The sequence below is a fragment of the Ochotona princeps genome, chromosome 2 (assembly GCF_030435755.1).
Source record: "Ochotona princeps isolate mOchPri1 chromosome 2, mOchPri1.hap1, whole genome shotgun sequence".
NCBI lineage: Eukaryota > Metazoa > Chordata > Mammalia > Lagomorpha > Ochotonidae > Ochotona > Ochotona princeps.
In genome coordinates, this window is record NC_080833.1 from 47,422,576 (window position 1) to 47,430,707 (window position 8,132).

The following is an 8,132-nucleotide window of genomic DNA, read 5'->3' on the forward strand; positions in this document are numbered from 1 at the left end:
CAAATAAAATTCCTCGGCCTGCAACCAAGTCTCAGCCTTTTATTTCTGTATTAAGCTGAGGAAGGAACCCACTGAGCTTTGCTGGTGATATTTTGGATGGAAATAGGCTCGGTGCCTGGGACTGCGCAACCCCTGGTTTACCCGAGGGAAGGGTAAAGAATGGGAAAAAAGCAAGCTATTTACGCGAACAGCCCAGCACTAGAACACTCGGCACGAAAGAGGAAGAGCTGACACATCCCCTTCTAAGGACGGTGGCAGGGCAACAAGCAGCGCTGGCAGACTTCTAGGACCACTAAATTAACAATGTGAGAAAATGAACCAATTTGGACTGTGAGCCTCTCAGAACATTCCAGAGCCTTAATTCCTTAAGCACCATGTCAGAAGGCTTAAGGACAGCGCTCACTGGCACTCACGGCTGAAGCCTGGGAGACAGTTTTAACAACTCGTGCTGAAAATGACTATTTCTTCTCCGGTTTCTATGGAAACAGCTGTCAGGCTGGCAAAAACAGGACAGGGCTTTAACCACTCAAGCAAAGTACACAGAGGATGGAAGGCACCGTAAGGCAACAGAGCTGGCTCCTGGGCTTCTCAAGGTCAGCCCGCACCCCTTCTCTCTCCCCCTGAGCCCCCGAGTGAGGCGGGCAAGCCGCCAGCCCCCAAGCCCCTCGCCAGGGCTGACGTGGAACCAGCCCGGGCTTCCTGCAGACAAGCCTGCCATCTGCTCCTCCGGGCTCCCTCCTAGTCCCTCATTGGCCCCGAAGCGGACCGCCACCCCCCTGCCCCGCGTCCTCCCAAAGCTCTGCCCGCCACAGCCCGCGCCCCGTGCCCGGCCCGGCTCGGCCAGCAGACCCGGCCGCCCCCGCCGACCACGTACTCCAGCAGGGCCGAGAGCGTCCGCGCACCCGCCGGCGCGCACGCGCACGCGCCCTGCCAGAAGCCCCGCCCTCACATTTCCTGCCCCCGGCGCGGCTCGCCAGCCTGTTGGCTCCGCCCACCCGGGCAGTCCCGGGGCCCCTCTCCGCGCGGCTCCAGCGTCCTGCACGCACCGTGGCGCCCTGGCGCCCCCCTGTGGTCGGAGGAGAGGCTTGGCCCTGGGCTGGGTCGCCTGGCTGCGAGCAGTAGGTATAGTATACACTTCATTCATTCCACCAAAAAAAGTTTTCTTTAAGCATCGGAAGCCACATTCTCGGTGCCAGCATTACAGCAATGAACAAGGCAAAGAACATTCCTGGAGAGTACATCCAAGTATACGTGTCAGTAAACAAGATGTCAGAGTGGTAAGTGTAATGTCCCATATGAGTTTGTTTGATGTATCCTCCGTGCACAACAGGACATACACCAAAGCACAAAGAGCCGATGAATAATTTGAGGTGTTTCTTGTATAGTCTTTTAAATCTTGCCTTTGCCTTTGAAGGGGCTGTCCTGGCAGACCACTAAAAATAGCAGCTCCCCGGCTTTCTTGGGGTTATTCCCCCACCTCTGACAGGCATGCGCCTGACCGAGGCTCTAGCGGGTCAGTCCTGCTGGTTCGTGCTGCCTGGCTCACGGAGACTCAGTGGAGTGACGGATGGGTGTAGACAGGATGTCCAGGACCGAATGATGCCAGCTCAGTGGCTGTGCTTGGGAGTTCTGTGTGGTGAAGTCAGCAGTCTGCCGCTATCCTCCTGGATGCATCTCATTCCTGAAGGGATCACAGAAACAAGCTAAATGGAGAAATGACGTGATCACCATCTTTGTACCTTTTAAATTTTTGTTTTCATTTTCTTAAAGATTTATTTTTATTGCAAAGTCAGATATACAGAGAGCAGGAGAGACAGAGAGGAAGAGCTTCTGTCTGATGATCCACTCCCCAAGCAGCCGCAATGGCCAGAGCTGCATGGATCCAAAGCCAGGAGCCTGGAGCTTCTTCCGGGTCTCCCACGAGGGTGCAGGGTCCCAAGGCTTTGGGCTGTCCTCGACTGATTTCCCAGGCCACAAGCAGAGAGCTGGATGGGAGTGGAGCCGCCAGGATTAGAACTGGTGCCCATGTATTATCCCGGCAGATGCAAGGTGAGGACATTAGCTGCTAGGCTATCGCACCGGGCCCTCCGTACCTTTTAAAGTGTTTGATGATGGCGTTTCCTCTCTGCCACGATCTCTTCTCCATCCCTTCAAATGACATGCCGGCTTTAGTTTAGTATTGGATTGGTCTGAGGGAGGAGCAGCCTCAGAAACTTTCACTTCAGCGTTTTCCACCATGACTCAAGGTCAGGGATCTAACACTGAGATTGCTTTACATGCCAAATATATGCTCCCCATTGTGCAGCGGGCCTGGGTGAATGACTACTGAGTGTGTCCATGAAGCTATGGCACACTGTTAGCTGGGCAATGCCCACACCCAGCTTACCACCTGACCTCCATTGGCCCCCACACTTGTGGAAGAATGCTGTTAAGGGGCTGGCTTCCGATTTAGGTGGTGACAGTTGGTGTGCCCATGCTACTCACAGCACCTCCCAGGCCTGTTCCCAACTCTGACAGAGCTCCAACAGCTACGGTCCTTCCATCAAGAGACAGCGAGGGGGCTGTGGGACAGGGATCCAAGTGACCCCAAAGGATGCAAGAGCCACTTCACATCCTTGCCCCTACTACCACTGTCTATTGCTAAAAAGCTTAGGAAGAATACACTAGGGTGCCCAAATGGAATTGCAGTCAAAGAAGGTTACCAAACAAGCCAAAAGACACATCTTCAAGACAAAGCCACCCATTAAAGGTTACAGAAACTGATGAATAAATGTCAATATGGAAACACAGGATGTATGAAAAAGCAAGGCAATACTATGTCCTAAAAGGTTAAAAAAAATAATGTTTTTTTTTTTTTTATTTGAAAGGCAGAGTTAGAGAGAGAAGAAGAAACAGAGATTTTCCAATTGCTGGTTCACTCCCCAAGTGGCCATAACAGGCAGAGCTAGGCCAGGCAGAAGCCAGGACCAGAAGCATGTTCTGGGTCTCCCATGCAGGTGCAGGGTCCCGAGGATCTGAGCTGTCGTCGGCTGCTTTCCCAGACCATATGCAGGGAGCTGGATCAGAAGTGAAGCAGCCAGACTGGACCCAGCACTCATATGGAATGTCATCCTTGTAAGCAGAGGCTTAACACGCTATGCCACAAAGGCAGCCCCCAAACAATAATTTAGTATCAGATTCCAGAGAACGTTTGGCAAAATGTTTGATAAAGAATCCAAAATAATGATTATACCATTACTCAAAGGGATAACAGTTAAATGAGGTGAGAAATCAGGCAGACTACAAGGGAGCAACTCAGTCAAGATTGGGATCTTGAAAAAGAACCAGCTAGAACTCTTAGAAACAAAGAACTCAGTAAGCGAAGTAAAAAATGCATGTTAGAGTTTTGGTCACACAGTAGATCAAACAGAGGAAGAACATGTGAACTTGAAGACAGGGTAGGCCTTGTGGCACAGCACATGAAGCTGTCTACTGGAGCATCCACATCCCACACTCGAGTGGCGATGTCAGAATCCATACGCACTTCCACTCTGGCTTCCTGCTGATGCATGAGAAGCAGTAGATGATGGGCCCAGCACTTGAACATTGACATCCATGTGGGATATCCCCCATTGCAGTCCATTCACAGAGTGAATCCGTGGGTGAAGGATTGATCTCCTTTGGGTTCTCCCTTTCTCTGTGTCACCCCACATTTCAAAGATTGAAAAAAAAAATCTTTAACCCAAAATCTGTCTCAAAGTCTATGTTTAGAGGACCCAATCCAAGACAGTTCAATAGAAAGCCACTTTGGGCCTGGCATTGTGGGGTACTGTGCGTTGTCAGCTTCCCATGTGGGCACTGCCTTGTCTCCTGGTTACCCCACCGTCCTTCGAGCTCCCTGCCAATGGCCTGGAGAAAGCAGCAGAAGATGGCTCAAGCGCTGGGGCCCCTGCAGCCCGTGGGGGAGACCCAGATATAGCTTCTGGCTTCTGAGTTGGACCCGACCCCACCCTGGCCATGGCAGTCACTTGGAGAGTGAACCAACAGATGGAAGATCTCTCACTGTGTCTCTTCCTCTCACTGTAACTGCAATTTTCAAATAAATAAATGAGGTTTTTTGAAGAGAAGAAGAAAGACTGTCTTTCATACTTCCTATAGAAAGTGCTAGAAGCAGAACACTGAGTTAAAGGCAGTAGAAACTCTGAATCATGACGTATGACTTGTTTTCTAACTGGTTTAGGCAGAATTTCAACAGATAGTAATCAAATCTCTGTTAATCGAGTCAAATTGAGAACCAGGTGAAAGGGCGACACGGTTTGACATGCTCTGACGAGCTCTGACGGAGTCACACACTTGGTAGTGGTATGTAAGCCGCCTCACATCTCCCATGCCTCCTCACTGTGCTGAATATATGCCAGGCGTAACTGTCCCAAGTGGCCAAAAGGACGGTGGATTTTTTTTAAGATTTATTTTATTTTTTATTGAAAGTCATATCTACAGAGAGGAGAGACAGAGAGGAAGAACTTCCGTCTGATGATTCACTCCCCACCTGGGCACAAGGGCCGGAGCTGAGCTGATCCAAAGCCAGGAGCCAGGAGCTTCTTTCAGGTGTCCCACGCAGATGCAGGGTCCCAGGCTCTGCGTGACTTCTGTCACTGTGCCCCTTTCACTTCCCTACAGCTGGTGATAATTTAAGGACAAGACAGAGAACACGATTAATTTTTGAGAATCAACTGTACTTGAGTCAAAACTATCATGCTGATTTACTTTTTTTTTATTGGAAAGTCAGCTATATAGAGAGGAGGAAAGATAGAGGAAGATCTTCCATCTGCTGATTCACTCTCCAAGCAGCCGCAACAACCAGAGATGAGTCGATCCGAAGCCAGGAGCCTGGAGCCTCTTCTGGGTCTCCCACGCAGGTGCAGGGTTATGACATGAACTGGTGTCCATATGGGATCCCAGTGTATGCAAGGCAAGAACTTTAGCCACTAGGTTACTGCCCTGGGCCCAGTTGAGGAATTAAAAAAAAAAACAATTTAGTCAAATTCCTCTATAAAAGCAATTTATTAGTTTCACACTAAAATCAATTAGGAAATATGAGCATTCTGATTGTGTAGTAGTCACACCAAATCACACTTGCTCACAGTTTATTTTTGACATCATTTCCCAACTGAAATTTCTGGTCCAAAGCTATGACTGGAGAGATGTTAGCCACCCACTCTGATCATTATGCTAGAAAGTGAAACAGAGGCTGATACAGTCCAGTGAGGTGGTAGCAGGACAGAGTGTGGAAATGGAACAAATCATTTTAATAATATGGAGTAAATTTTATGGTAAGAGAACCCAGGGCCTTGTCAGAATCCTCAGCAAGCAGAACTGATGCATTCTAGGGTACAGATGGAGACCAACTTAGGGAAGATCTTTGTAAGAGAGTGATTTTCTTTTAAAAGCTTTATTTCTGATTCTCCTCCTCTCTGTAAATCCATCTTTCCAATAAAAATAAATACATCTTAAACAGGGGTGGTGGGGGAGGGAGGCACAATGGCTCTATTGGCTAATCCTCCCCCTCCCTTCAAGCTCCGGGATCCCATATGGCAGCAGTTCATGTTCCAGTTGCTCCACTTCCCATCTAGTTCCCTACTTATGGCCTGGGAAACCAGAGCATGGCCCAAAGCCCTGGGACTCTGCACCCTCGTGGGAGACCTGGAAGAATCTCCTGGCTCTTGGCTTCAGATCGGCTCAGCTCTGGCTGTAGCAGCCACTTGTGTGAAAGAGTGGATGGAAAATCTTTCTGTCTCTGCTTCTGTCCTTCTTTCTATAAGGCTGCCTTTCCAATAAAAATAAATAAATCTTTAAGAAAAGATTTATTTGTTTGTTTCAGAGTTATAGAGAGGGAGACACACAGAGAGCAAGAGGTGTTCCATCTGCTGGTTCACTGTCCAACCAGCCATCATAGCCAAACAGCCAGGCTGAAGTCGGGAGCTTCATCTGGGTCTCCTACATGCGTAACAGGTCCCAAGCACTTGGGCCATCTTTTACTACTTTTCTTGAGCCATTATTAGGGAGCTGAACTGGAAGTGGAACACCTGGGACACCAATTATCACTCACATGCAATGCCATTGTCACGGGCTGCAGCCTTATTTGATATACCACATCTGCCTTAGGGAAAGTTATTTTTAAGCTGAGACATGAAGGTAAATAGGAACTTACCAGGCAGAAGGAGAAGGAGAAAAACAGACTGAGGAGGTAACCAAATACATTTGACTGGGTGTATCTGTAAGGACCCTATCGATTTCAAGTGTCAGCAATTCAGCTCAAACTAGTTTAAGCAAAGTACAATGTGTTGAGGCAACTGAAATGGGAAAGACAGGTATTGGCTTCAGTCATGTCTGTAATTAAGGGCCCATTGTTGTCACATTTCTGTTTCTTAATATCTGTATTTAAATAATACATTACAGTGCTTCAGAGAAACAGGACTGATAGGGGATATCATAGGTGTATAGAACAAGATTAAGTCTAAAGGGATTGACTCATAAGATTATGGAGGCTAAGAGGTCCCACAGTGTGCCATCTGCAGATTGGAAGCTGAGGAAAGCCAGTGACGGCATTTCAATCCCAGCCCAAAGGCCTAGAAACCAGGGGTTAGGGGTGCAAGTTCCAGTCCAATCCTGAAGGCCCACGGGCCACGAGCACCAATAACTGAGGGCTGGAGTAGGGTGGACATGCCAGCTCAAGCAAAGAGAAGTCATTGTTTCTTTTTTTTTCTCTTCTCTTCCCTTTCCTTCCCTTTCCTTTTCTCTCTCCCCCTCCCCGCCACCTCTTTTTCAAAAAGATTTTTTTGTTTATTTGAAAGTTGAAGTTACAGAACTAGAACCAGGTCAGTCTGAAGCCAGGAACCAGGAGCTTCCCCAGGCCTCCCACGCATGTGTGCAGGGTCCCAAGCACTGGGGCCATCCTTCACTGCTTTCCCAACACTAGCAGGGAACTGGACAGGAAATGGAACAGCCAGAACTTGAACTGCTACCCATACTGGATGCCAGTGCCACAGCAGTGATTCAACATGCCACATCATGGTACTGGCCACCATAAACTCTTCTTTTTCTATGGGGGCCCTAATCAGACTGGATACACCTCAGTCTGTCAATGCAAATGCTAGTATCTACTGGAAACACCCTCACATACACACCTAGGTATAATCCCTCAAGTGGACACAAAAATTACTCATCACGATAGAATTCACCTCTTCTGGGTCTCCCACACAGGTGCAGGGTCCCAAGGCTTTAAGCTGTCCTTTGCTTTCCCAGGCTACAAGCAGGGAGCTGGATGGGAAGTGGGACATCCAGGACACAAACTGGTGCCCATATGGGATGCCAGCATGTCCAGAGCAAGGATTTCGCCACTGAACCATTGCTTTGGGCATGCAGGTCAGTGGGCCAGCTCGCCAGGCCTGATGCAGACACGTGAAAGATGGCCCAGAGTGGGTGATTTCTACATGATGTTTTGAGGAGTGAAGTAACCAGGTGATGGTAGAAAAGGCAGTCGTGGTAATGCCAGTGGCATCCACTCAAATTTCTCACCATATTAGCACCTGGCACATATTTTTGGATCTGAGAGTTCAAGCCACACCTGCCAGGGCCTGAAGTCCTATGCCTGAGGCATTCACTTCACCTGCAAGAGCCCACTTGACCTGCAACCACAGGAGGCTGGAATGTCTGAGAATGAAGCACTCTTAGGATAGCCCTTAACAAAAGCCTGGCAGGGGGCCCAATGCAGTGGCCTAGCAGCTAAAGTCCTTGCCTTGAACGCACCAGGATCCCATCCAGCTTCCTGCTTGTGGCCTGGGAAAGCAGTCGAGGACAGCTCAAAGCCTTGGGACTCTGCACCCTCTTGGGAGACCTAGAGGAGGTTCCTGGCTCCTGGCTTTGGAATGGCATAGCACCAGCCGTTGCGTTCACCTGGGGAGTGAATCATCAGATGGAAAATCTTCCTCTCTGTCCCTCCTCCTCTCTGCATATCTGACTTTGTAATAAAAATAAATAAATCTTGGGCCCGGCGGCGTGGCCTAGCAGCTAAAGTCCTCGCCTTGAAAGCCCCGGGATCCCATATGGGCGCCGGTTCTAATCCCGGCAGCTCCACTTCCCATCCAGCTCCC